A 12,781-nucleotide genomic window follows, 5' to 3' on the forward strand; every position below is an offset into this window, starting at 1 on the left:
AATTTCCGCAAGGGAGCCTTCTGACGCTGAAGCAACTAAGTGAATAACATCTGAGCCTATACATGTATCTAACAAATGCAAAAAGAACCATTGATGGACAGAATGCAGAACATATAGCTATGTCTGAAGAACATATAGCTATATCTGAAGAACATATAGCTATGTCTGAACTGGGGTGGCAAAGTGAGCTAATACCGCATTCCACACAAGGCTGTGAGCGGGCCTCCGAGCCTGAGGCAGTGCGGGTATGCTGGGGTGTGGTGGCAAAGCAGTGAATGCGCGCTCATTGCTGAAAAAATCTGTGCACGCTGCTTGCCGCTCACAACCCAACCCAGTCCCCCAAGGATTTGTGAGCCAGCCTGCCCTGAACCGAAACTGAAAGCATCCCAGGGCCAGTACTGATCCATCCAGGCAGCCCGGGCCGGCCCGCAACTGCGCAATATTAGCCACTGCACTGCTGTAGAAAGTGAAAGTCTCTGATCGCGCAGCTTTATGTTTATGTGAACTATGATCTTAACGCCGGGCGTTATTTAGCTCCTTCTCAGATCTATTAATATTCACATGCTTTGAATATCTTGGTTCTCTGTTTATGATGGGCTTTCAGGCTATGTTTCAGATCATGATTAGGCTCTGAATGTGATGTAGTCTTTTTAAACATTATCTTTGTTGGCTTTTGAAGCGCAAAAGTACAGGAATAAACTCTTCAATCATGATCATTTGGCCACCGCCGCCAGCCTACCCCAGGCCATCATGACAGTCACGGTCACCAGACCAATAAACATAATGATTTTAAAAAATCATGGCGCCTGCGGCCTGCTAGGCCCTGCCCTGCCTCACCTGCGCACCTTTATTTATAACTACCCCAGGTCATGCCTCGCTCGCTCACCTCACCTGTATACTGCAGCATCAGTAGTCTGTCTTAACGTCGTCCAATGCGACCTTTGAACGGCGGCGTTGAAGGAGATCATCAACCACCAGTGGATATGGTGCTGGTGGTCGGTGGGCTGAAATCTGCCACGCGTCGCAGCATCTGCCGCGCACACCCCAACCCCCGCAGAAGAGCAGCCCTCCCAGGCAAAGGCAAAGACCTGCTGCTGCCCAACTCGGTGTCCCGCCCACCGGGCCGGCGGCGGCAACACTGATCCACGGCTGGAGGTCTTGAATTGAAAAGACTAGTGAGGAGAAATTGAGAATCAGTCGCGTCACGTGACGTCGTCACCAAAGACACAGTAAGTGTTTTACATGATCAGAACAACCACGATGGTAACGGGGGGAGGGGCGGGGGTAACTTAAACACAGCACACGCTCTCTCTGTGCCAGTGTCATTTTAAATGAATCAATTAACTGTGCACTTGATCTTAATGCGTGACTCCTGTAGACCCGGCTCTAATTAAGCCCTGCCTCATTCCTAAGGGGTGGAGACAGGGCTGAGTCTTCCCTCACTCCTCCTCCCCGCAGCTCGTGTTTCAGGTGCGCTGCTCCTGCCTCACACCTGAGGGGGGGGGGGGGGGGCGGTGTCACACAGAGGCGAGTTGGCAGGTGTAGCGAGCAGCAGCGCTCACTTCTACCAGAGAGGGGTCCGGGCAAAGAACAGAGACTGTGAGGATGGAGGGTCCGGGGTGTCAGGGGGGCGCTGACATGGGTCTTGTGGGAGAGCCACACCTGGAGAACGGCCGAGACCCCTGGACTGCCGGAGAGAAGCCGCAGTGTCCGGGGGGTGATTTCAGGGAGCCTGTGAGTGACACAGACTGGGAGAAGGGGACCCCGCCTTACAAAGAGGTCCGCATCCCCAGAGAGGACTCTTTAGACTCGGGGTATTCCACGTTAACACCAGACCAAGCATACCCCCACCGACTAATACCCGATATCAGTCTGTCCCCGCCGGAGCCTGGGGGCCAGGACAGCCCAGGACCGGGGCCTGTGGATGGACCTGGCTCAGGGGGGCAGAGGGCGGAGGGGCTCCTGCCGGGTCAGGGAGAGAGGAGGGAGTCACGGCTGGGGCTTCACCAAGACACAGAGCGAGGAGGAGACGCGGAGTCAGGAGGTGAGAGGCTGCTGGGGACAGGGCCGGTCCTAGAAATTCTGGGGCCCCGGGCGAAAGGGAAGATGTGAGGCCCCTCTAATTTGCATGTAAAATCCAGTCGCGGCTAGCATGACTCGCGGGTGGGAGGTCTCGCAGGGGTTATTTAAAAAATTAAATAAACTTACCTTCCCAGGTCTCGTGTCATCTCTGCTCCTGACCTGCTCTCTTTCGTTCGAACAGGAAGCAGGCAGCCTCCCTTCCCAATGGCAGCATTGTGATTGGTTGGGACGCCGACCAGCCAGGGACCTATGGGGAGGCCATTTTCTCCATGTAGGGTGCATTGGCGCCTACAGGGAGAAAGGCCAGAGTGCGCATGACTGGTTAGGTCGGTCCCGGAGGGCTGACCAAACAGTCAGGGCCATTAGCAGGGGCAAGGCACTCCTCCCCTGCCCTAAAGCAGACCTGCCTGCCCCCAACCAAACACTTCTGCTTTCTCGCAGTGTGAGTAGCAGAAACATAAAATGGTAGTTTTTGCATTTTATATTTATGCTTCTCGCTCTGCGAGAAAGCAGTGGGGTGACGCTCCTCTGCCCTAGTGGAGTCACTGAAGTATGCCCGAGCAGATGGCATTTGCGGCGGAAGTCGCTGCGGCCACGAGGCGCCCCATGCTGAATTGCCGCTCCTCTCCTTTCACAAAGTGAGCAAGTGCCTGCTGTTAAAGTAATTCAAGAATAGGTGTGTAGTAATGCCTTGAAATAGCGAAGCGACGCCCTTCAGATGTACACTAAGCAGGCCCGAGTCCCTGCCTGCATGCGCTACAGTCGGACTCCGTACTGACTCAGACTCATCTACGGCCGTGGCCCAAGACCGTAAGTACCAGGCACTGTGATCCTGTGTGTGCTTGTAATAGACAGTGATGGCGCCAGCGCAGCGCACAATCCCATCAGGTAGCTGCAGTCGTTCCTGCCGGTGTTACTTGAAAGTTGTTACTCTGTAGAGTGACATAGGTGGATTGATCCGATCGAATGTATATATAAATGGCACCTGTTCATGTTGTTGGGCCCTCTCTGACATAGGTCCGTCCCCGTTCCCAGTTGGCCCAGGTCACTCACGTGATGTCAGAGGCCCCGAGTTTGCCAGCGGGGAGGGGGGCCTACCACATAGGCTGGCAATCTGTATTTTGTTTTTCTGGTGGCCCGCCCACCCGGCAACAGTAGGCACAGGAGGAGTGTGTTGTTTGTTAGGGCTGTGTCTCACGTGGTAGAGAGGCCCTTGATAGACTGATGCTCTAAACAACAGCATCATTCATTTCAAGGGTGGAGCCAGGGAACCCCGTGCGAGTCGCCAAAGGCTGGAAGACAGGATTCTGCCGGCCTGCCCATCAACACAGATGTCCAGGCAGGTCTGTGATGTTTTCGGGCCTCAATTGGGTCTGGGTCCCACGATATTTTATGTTTTCCTCCTCATCGTTGCTTGATTTTGCGTACTAAAAAGGGTCACTCATGGTCGTTGAAATGTCACTCATAATGACACTGAATTATGAAAATTTCACACATAGCAATTTGAAACCTTGGCAGCTAAGATGGAGGCTAAGGTGTCAATTGCCCATAGCCAAAAACCTGCTCCCTCAGTGACGGCCTGGCATACTCCCACCTGCCCCCACCCACCATTGCCTGGCAGGGGAGCGGTCTGACACTTGGGGGGCTGAGGGGAGAATGACACAATACTTAGAGCAACACCTGGCCACAATTAAGGCTGATTGCCACACTTAACACCTTCGCACCGCACACAAAAGCCAGAAGTGTGATGGCCTGGGGGGCAGGAATGAAGTTGAGACCCTTTAACAACCGGCCCACATGTCACACCCTTCAGCACCGGCCCATCGGCCAATGCTCTGCTGCTTGTCTTCGCAATCCGACCCTGTCCCCAATTACAGGTCCAAGCTGCAAATGCAGACGGGCCTCGCACTACATGTGGGCTGCACGGCCCTGGGGAAAAGGAGCCCCCTCCCTGGGGGTTAACAGCCATTAACCAGTGCTGCGAGGCACAGGGGAGGGGGGCCTCTTCTCCTATTCTTACACACATGCTTGCGAAGCCCAGAGGAGAGGCAGCCCTTCCCAGGGCCACGCAGTGCTCACCACAGGCGCGAGGCTGGTGGGGAAACACTTTTGCGAGGCCCTCTGTTGATGGGCTGAGCTCGGGGCCCTGGGCAGCCGCCCATGCTGCCCATGCCTAGCGCCGGCCCTGGCTGGGGAGGGAGAGCTCGGGCAGCAGAGAAGCGTTGAAGAAGGGGGCTGGGACAGAGGGACAGAGCCTGGTACGGAGGAGAGGATCCTATGAGCCCGCACAGACACCCCCCGGAGAGGAGGAGACCCGGAAGAGGAAGAAGCGCCTGCAGCCTACAGGTAAGAGCCCAAGTCGGTGATACACCCATGTAGAAGCCTCCACCCTTTCTTTTGCTGCCACGATTTCAGGACCCACAGAAATCTGCTGAACTTGTTCTGATGTAATGTTCAGACACTGGGGCACATTCAGCTGCGCCTGCACGTTGTCTGCGTTGGTTCTGAGCAACAACATGAAGGCGGCAAAGGGCTTTCCCATTTTAAATTCCAGCTGGGCACAAAACAAAGGCCTAAGTTAAGGAACCATCAGTCCTCCTCTTGGTTGAGTATCCTAGCTGGGAGCTACCTGGATCCTCACACCTAGATGCAAATGCGATGGCGGGAAATAGGGCACTCAGTTAATTTTTTCAGAAGTAATTGAGAGCCACGCTTTTTCCTTAGTCTGGTCCCTGTATATAGGAGTTGTGCATTGTAAAAATAACAGATGTGTTGGTCTGTGTCAGTATTTACGCCAATAACAACAAACAATTTCAATATCACTACTGGGAAGGCGGGATTTTTGATCTCGCATTTGATTACTCTAGATCTAAATCCCCACCTAGGTCTTTTGGATCGTTTGTTGCCTGTCATAGAGTAAAAGGCAATCCACTACCAAGTCAAGCAGCCCCAATCATTGGCACGACTCTGAAGAACCACTTACCACTGATAAGGTTTAAAGTTTTATTGTAAGGCCAAAGTTAACTGAAGATGCAAGCATCTCAATATTAGATTCAAAAGGTACACTGGCATCAACAGAAACATGAATTCTCTAAATGCTCTTAAACGACAGAAAAATACCACTAATGCCAGTTCAAGAATTAACAGGTTTGCCAATATAGACACAAAATGTAACTTCGAAGTCATTTACAGGAAAGGAAAAAGATCAGGTTAGACTGTCCCTGCACTAGACTAGGTGACATCCCTACTTAGCAGAATCTTAACCTAAAAAGGTGTCAGCCGTGGTGACTTCCAAAGAAGTTCACTCACTTTCTCTTAGTCTTTAGGTGAAAATCTATGCATTGCAGTCATGCCCTCTCTGCCTACCCATCCGCTCTCTAAGGGTCCTCAGGCCATCTGCTCTCACTCCTCCCCAGGGTGCTGTCCCTAATACAAAATCACAATTGTAATTGGAACGCCCCTCTGAGACGCCCCTCACGTACACCTCTCACGTGGTTTCAATTCTGGTTTCTTCCATGATGGCACTCCTCTGGGCCTCTCGTTAGCGTTGACCTTGCTTCCCAGGCTTCTTCTCCAGCTCGCCGGTACCCCCCAGAACATTCCTGAACCCTCCTCCAGGCCTGTGCCTGTCTCCTCGGACAGAGCTCTATTCATCATGCTCTTGATTGGAACCCCCTCACACCTGCAAACAGACACCCATGAATAGGGCCCCAAAATTCCAGGCTCCCTTATCTGTTCCGGCCATAAACTTCGAACATTGTCGGCAATTTATTCTTAACGAGACTTGACTTTAACTAACACGTGCAGATCAAAAAAGCCACTTTATCTTTCCAGGCCTACTAAATTTCTTGCAACGGCTTGCATCCAGTGACCCTTTTCTTAGTCTAAAATAATATGCTAACACATCACACTCTGATTATATGAAACACTTCTATAAAACATAACTTTAACATATGATTAATAAGATTCTGAATAACAGTAAATCCATGTCATGTTTAAAGATGTAAAGGCACGTTTTCGTTCTTCATACATTTGCCATGAGGCCTTCACATTTCTACGTTTTGCAGCATTACATTTCCTTCTGTAGCAGCTACATAACATGGAACATAATCAACATTTCTATTATTTCTAAACATTACTACATTGGTTTCACACTCTATATATGCTTTCTATGTTAACTAAACACTCATGAGTATATATAGTTATATAATTTCAACACTTCTAAATGCTATAACTGAATTCGTGCAGCTAGGTTGTACATATGGTGCACGTATACGTTTTACTCAAATTGCGCTCTCTCAGTTCCCCCCCTTTGATGACCTCTAGGGGTCATCACCATCACCACACCAATTTAAACTTGTTTCAGACAGAACTTATTGCAAGGTTCCCTCTCTTTATCGTTTCCAGAGCCCTCAGACTCCTGTATTGGTTATCTTGAATAGCAGCTAACCTCTGCTCCTGCTCTCTCATGGATCTTTGCAACCTATTTGACCGATACCATTGGTACAGCCTCACTAAGCCCCACAGTATGATGACACAAATCACTATTATGATGATAGGCTTCAGAATGTACCATACAATACTTTTTCCTAGATTGGCGAACCAACCTCCAACTTTACCCATTCCATGACCCACTTTTTCCCACACATTTACTCTTGTCAAGTCTTCAATTTCTTGGTGTATCTCAGTAATATTCTGTATACCCTTCTCAAGAGGTTTTGAATTGTCTGGAATGTAAGTGCAACATTCCTGGACCTTCAAAGCCTTACAGACTTCGCCCTCTTTGGCTAACAGGACATCTAGAGCAAGACGGTTTTGAAGAACCATTGCCCTTATCGATTGCATCTCTCCCTCCACCAGCATTAACGATCTAGCAGTACTGGCAGACAACCTGTCTACGACTGTTGCCAGTCTCCTAATTTTGACATCGTTCAGAATTATCCCTAAAAGAGGGAACATAGCACCAAATACATCTCCAACTACCTCAGCATCTCCTACGTCTCGTCTCCTTCTAGCAGGAGATTTTCCCTCTATGATTTCTAAGTCTTTTGCATGATATATTTTGGGGAAGATAATTGCCAAATAACATGATCCGTACCAATTGTCAGGTAGTTTCACGTAGGCATTTCTCCCACATACAAAATATACATTTGGAATCACTTGCATTTCCTTTAAGAAATCCTTAGTGTAGTATTCTAATCGGAAGGCATGCTCACAACTGACTTCACCTACAAACACATTTTGGTAATAGGTTTCACTCCTGTGAATACATAGCTTCCCTTTCTGTGTTCGATCTAAAGCTATTGGACCATTACTACCCTTCCTTTTGTGTGTCTTCTCCTCCTCTGTCCAATCTGTCTTCCATTGTCCTGACATTTTCAGAATCTTTTGCCTCCTGTAAAGGTCATCCACTTGCCCTATAAACTTCTTCTCAATTTCTGACACTTTGCAAGTCAGATTATTTCTACGTGCATGTGAAGTATCTAGGGTATTCCAAGGGATGAAGAATTTCGCCAATCTATCTTCACTTTTGTAATAGTCCCATTTATTAATTTGCTTGTAGTTCGGGACTTCTGGTAACACTGAATCGAAATTCGAGAAGTAATATTCAAAACTATCTCGTCCATAAAATATGCTAAGCAATAAACTACATGTAATGCCATAAGTCAATGGAAGATGGTGATATCTAATGCCTTCATCTACAGAAGCAGGCAATTTCATGCAGACGTAGCAATCCTTAGCCTCCATGACATCAATGTACTCGTATAGTAGTTTGGCATAAGCGTTTGATTTGAAGTTGCCCTGTGACTCATCTACATGTATTCTACGAGCTTCTGCTGCTAGTAACGCTTTCTCCTGAATTGCATTGTCCTCCTTTTTACTAGCAGTAGCAGGTTTTGATGTCACTACAACTTTTGCATCTGTTGCTTTTGTCACACTCTCATGTCCCACTATATATGATACTGTAACTACTAAAACTATAAGGAAAATTACTCCTGCTAAAAGTGTGCCTATTATACATTTTGCCTTGCGATTCGGGTTACCGGCCTCCATGTTCTCAAATAGTGTAGTTTTCTTCTTTTGATTTCACTGGAAAAGTCTCTTTCTTTGTTTCTTCAATCAATCTCTCTTTGCTTACTCAGTCTGTTAACCACACCTGGAAGCTGATAAACCCCGTCTACAAATTCAGTCTTTTGAGTTTCACCAACAGACAACCCTAGCCCTTCTCCGTCAACTAAATGGAAAGGTCCCTAAATTTTTTCTTCTTCCACTGGGCGCTAAGTTATCTTCTCACTCTTGTTTATTTACAAAGTCTTTAGGTGTCTACGATGATCCGTGTTCCAGCAGCTCTAATAGCATATTCCAAGATTTCTAGGCGAAGAATGGTCTCCTCGCGTTCTGTTACTGTTGTGCCAAAGGTTGGAAATTGCACTTCGTTCAAGACCATGTCCTTTATTCTGCTTAGGTAGGGAGGATTGGGGATATTTAGTGTCAGTAACCCTTCAGCTTCGACTCCAGGCACCAACAACTGCACCTCCAATTTGATGATGGGGTCAGTGGTGATCAATAGCACTCCCCTCACTCTCCCGGATCTCTGTCCCCAAGACATCTGCCGCCAAGTAGGTCCACTCAGGAGTAGCGTACCTTCTGCAGGGCACACGCACCCTCCTTGATCTTCTTGTACCTTCCGCTTCTGAGTTCTGTGCACCTTCGTCCAAATCTGAGTCTTCGGATATCGGAGCAAGGGTTCTCTCTGGAGTTGATCTTAGGCTTGGCCTTCTTCTTCTTTCAGGCCAACTAGCCTCTCCACGCCTTGTCCTCCTGCTCCTCGTCCTCGCACTCGATTCTTGATCACTTGCAGCTTGATCAGTGTCTGATTCGTACTCACAGCTACTTTCTCCTTCTGTAGCAACGTCGGTTTCACTGTTGTACTGTCTGATCAGACACACTCCCAGCTTCCTCTGGCACCCCTACAGCTTGACTGGTCCCCTCTCTTATTTCTTCGTCCACAGCTGGATTTTCATCAGCGAGAGGAGCTGTTTCTTCCAAGGGTGCTGGAACTCTTCGAGTGTGCGATGCGTGTATCCAGTTGGGCAGACCTCCACACTTTACTGCAGTGTTTGTTACAAGTATGATCTGGTAGGGTCCGCGCCAACGCACGTCTAAGCAATTCTTCCTTACGTGTTTTTTCACCACAACCCAGTCGCCAGGGCACAGGTCGTGGCACAAGTCTTGAGATGATGGAATTTCAGCAGCCTGCACCTGAAGAGACACAGAATGAATGGCGTCAGAGTCCCTTACAATAGTCCAGGATCAGATCATCTGTGATATTCAACAAGGATGCAGTTGGAACTGATGGTAGTCTCATAGCCCTCCCCATTAACACTTCATGAGGAGAGAGACCGGTTCTCCTGTCTGGGGTGCTACGTATGCTCATAAGTACTAGTGGCAGTGCATCAGGCCAACTCAGAGATGTCGATGAGCACACTTTAGCAATTCGGGACTTTATCGTCCCATTGATCTGCTCCACAATTCCTGAAGCTTCTGGTCGATAGCTACAATGCAGCTTCTGATCAATGTTCAATGCTGAGCAGAGCATCTTCACAATTTCACTGTTGAAATGTGTTCCCCTATCTGATTCCAAAGAGGCCGGCACCCCGAAACGCGGTATTAAGTCCCTAAGCAACAACTTTGCTACTGTGAGTGTGTCACACCTGCGTGTAGGGTAAGCCTCGACCCATCTGGAAAATATGCAGACAACCACCAGAACATATCGAAGGCGGTTGCTGTAGGAAGGTACCTCCTGACTATGGTTGCCCCCAACTTTTTGCCCTGTGTTTTAGCTGGTTTTGGACATAGTCGACCTGGGACCCTGCCAATCAGGACCCCAGGCCTACTGCTCTCTCTTTAAAATGGATTCCATTTACCCTAGGTGCATTTCCAATTGGTACTGGGCCACCCTATCAGACCCTGTAACTCAGGGCATGGGTGTACCCAGGGCCACCAGGGGCTGCAGCATGTATTATGCCACCCCTGGCTGGCCTCCTAAATTTGACACAACTGGCTGCATGACAGCTGGGGCGAAGTCGTGTAATCACCCTTTGCTCTAGATATAGTAGCCCTATATCGAACCATACAAAGGACACCCGAGTTCCTATCAGTCACTCCTATGGCAGGCCTTGACAATCCTGAAGGCAGAGTGCGTGGGCTCGTGTGAACTGTGTTCTGGCCCGAGCCGAGCCCGGTTGCAGCTTGCGGAATCAAGACCCAATGGCTGTTCCATGATAACGCGTACCATATCGGTAACTTCGGTGTCGCGTTATCAAGACATGTCGAGTAAGGTGTCATACGAATCGGGATGCTGCCCTCTCACCAACTCTGGCGACGAGGTTAGCATTCCGCCCTTCTAGAGGGACACGACATGTACGTAACTGTGAACCCCGGTTAAAGTTAACTAAAGCTTCAGCTCCACAAAATGGATGCTGCCACCACAGACACGAGTCTGACCTCCTGCTGCTGGGAGTCCTTCCAGCGAGGAGCGCTTGGACAAAGGGTTTCCTGTCGAGGGCGGTGTTCGCACCGTCCCAGACAGGGTTTGTGTATTCTGGGTAGGTAGGGCTTTTGCGAGAAGGTGACTGCGGAGTGGCACCCCGGTGCTCACTACGCATCTGCCGGTCAGAACCAGTTCCAGGGGCGCCAGCCCTGGCCTGGGGAAAGTCCGGCAGGGGAGAGGGGTGTAACTACCCCCCTTCCTGGTCCCACCCTTAGGGCAGGACCTAGTCATGTACCCACCCCTTTCTTTAGGATAAAGACCGGAGCGGGGACCCTTCCAAATGAGATCATCTTTGAATCAAGAATACTTTCTACGAAAGGACTTCGAGACTCTTCTCAAGATTTCTCCCTTGTGACTAAGGAGTAGTCACCCTGCATCAGCGGGCACCATCTAAGAACTCTGCGGTTTGCTGCAAGTCCTTCCTCAAGGATCCGACGGCCCAGCTCGACGAGAACCGGCTTCCCTGGCACCTCTGACCTCTACCCACGTCATCAGCTCAGCTGTGATCTGTGGGTGCGACGAGACCTCGAGGGACCGGCCATCATCAGAACCTGCACGCTCTTAACCAGCACGACCATCGAAGCAATTCTCTGGTGAGTGCTCTGGGGTCCGAGAAGCCCCGACCCTGAGCCGCTCCAGCACCGAAGTGCAGTCTCCCAGCATCTCCACGATCTGCGTGGGGCCCTTCTGCTCGCTGCTCAGCACGTTGTCTGGTCACTAGCCGCTGGCTTGTGCCCTTCTGTGACGACATCCGACAATCAACACTGCTGGTCTGGGTGCCCCAGACTGGCCCTTGCTTCCATCTTTGCGAGAAGCACCCCGGACCCTCCTGGTCCACTCAAGACGCCATCTTAGGCCTACCACGTGGCCCTGAGATCTGCCAAGGCTTGTTGCCCCATCCTGGGCCCAGCGACGCCGACAGCATCATCCTTCGTGGGACAGCTCGCACCTCCACCGTGGTCGCCGACAACGCCTCCTGGTCCGTGAGACTGCAGAGCCTAGCGTCGCCCACTCACCTGGTCGAGGTGACGGCCAACCGGTGCCTTCCTGGTACCCTCTGACTACTGGCTAGTAGTACGAACTTGGTCCCCTCTGCTTTCAGGTATCATCAATCTCTGATCCAGGCTTGGATCTCTACGGACTATTCATCACTGGTCGCCGGCCAGCAACTCCTTTTCTTCCGGCTCCTGGCTCGTCAGCGAAGACCCCGACGCCTGTAAGACTTGTGCAGCCACAGCCCTCGTGGCTAGGTAACTCGGCATTTCGGTGCCTGCATAGCCTCCTTACTCTAGGGTCCCGAGTCCCTCGCTTCCGACTTGCCTTATCGGGTCTGCCCGAGACCACTAAACTTTCCGTGTCCTCGGACACTTGTTTAATTGTGCACTTGAAGTATTTTCCTAAGAGATTTGGTTTGTGCTTAGTACCCTGTCCTCATAAAGAGTACAGGGCTGTTGTGATTCTTAATAAATATACTGTTTATTTTCATAACACTTGTGTGGTGTCCTTTCACTTGGTGTTCAAGGGGTACATGTGTGGTAAACAGCTGGCTTAACGCGCCCTCTCGAGTCTTTAGCCTTAGACTGCTCGTATCCACGCTACTAGGATAGCTGGTCTATAGGTTGACTTTCAACCAATCACCATAAGGGTCGTTTGGAACGATACATAGCGGTCGCTAGAATAGCGAACGCTGCATATCGGGCCAACTTCTCACAGTTGCATCTTGGCATTTCAATGAAGTCTAGTTGCATCCGATTGAACGGACCCCCAGACCTCCCTATGTGACTCAACGTGACTGGTGTTCTCTTTCCTACATTCAGTTGCTGGCAAGTCACACAACGTTGGCACACTGCTTCTGCGGCTACTCTAAACTTTGGGTTGTACCAAGTTTGCCTGAATATCCGCAACATAGCATCTCTGCCTAGATGTACTGGACCGTGTATTCGTCTTGCCATTGGACTCACTAATTCATTTGGTAATACTGCCCTTCCATCTGCTGAAACCCAAAAATTCATCTCACTCTTCACACATCCTGCAGCTTCCCATGTCTTTTTCTCAAAGTCTGTTGCGTTTTCTTGTATGACTTTTAATTCATCCCACGTATCTACAGTTTCTAACATGGTTAGTTCTGTCTTTTCCTGTATCCCT

At 49.8% G+C, this 12,781-nt stretch overlaps 1 pseudogene; it reads left to right on the top strand.

Moving 5' to 3' along the window:
- The first annotated feature begins 1,605 nt into the window (after positions 1–1,605).
- LOC147725131 (uncharacterized) overlaps positions 1,606–12,781 on the top strand; it is a 290,467-nt pseudogene continuing 279,291 nt past the window's right edge.

Source organism: Lissotriton vulgaris, chromosome 4_1, assembly GCF_964263255.1.
Source record: "Lissotriton vulgaris chromosome 4_1, aLisVul1.2, whole genome shotgun sequence".
In the NCBI taxonomy this organism is placed as follows: Eukaryota; Metazoa; Chordata; class Amphibia; order Caudata; family Salamandridae; genus Lissotriton; species Lissotriton vulgaris.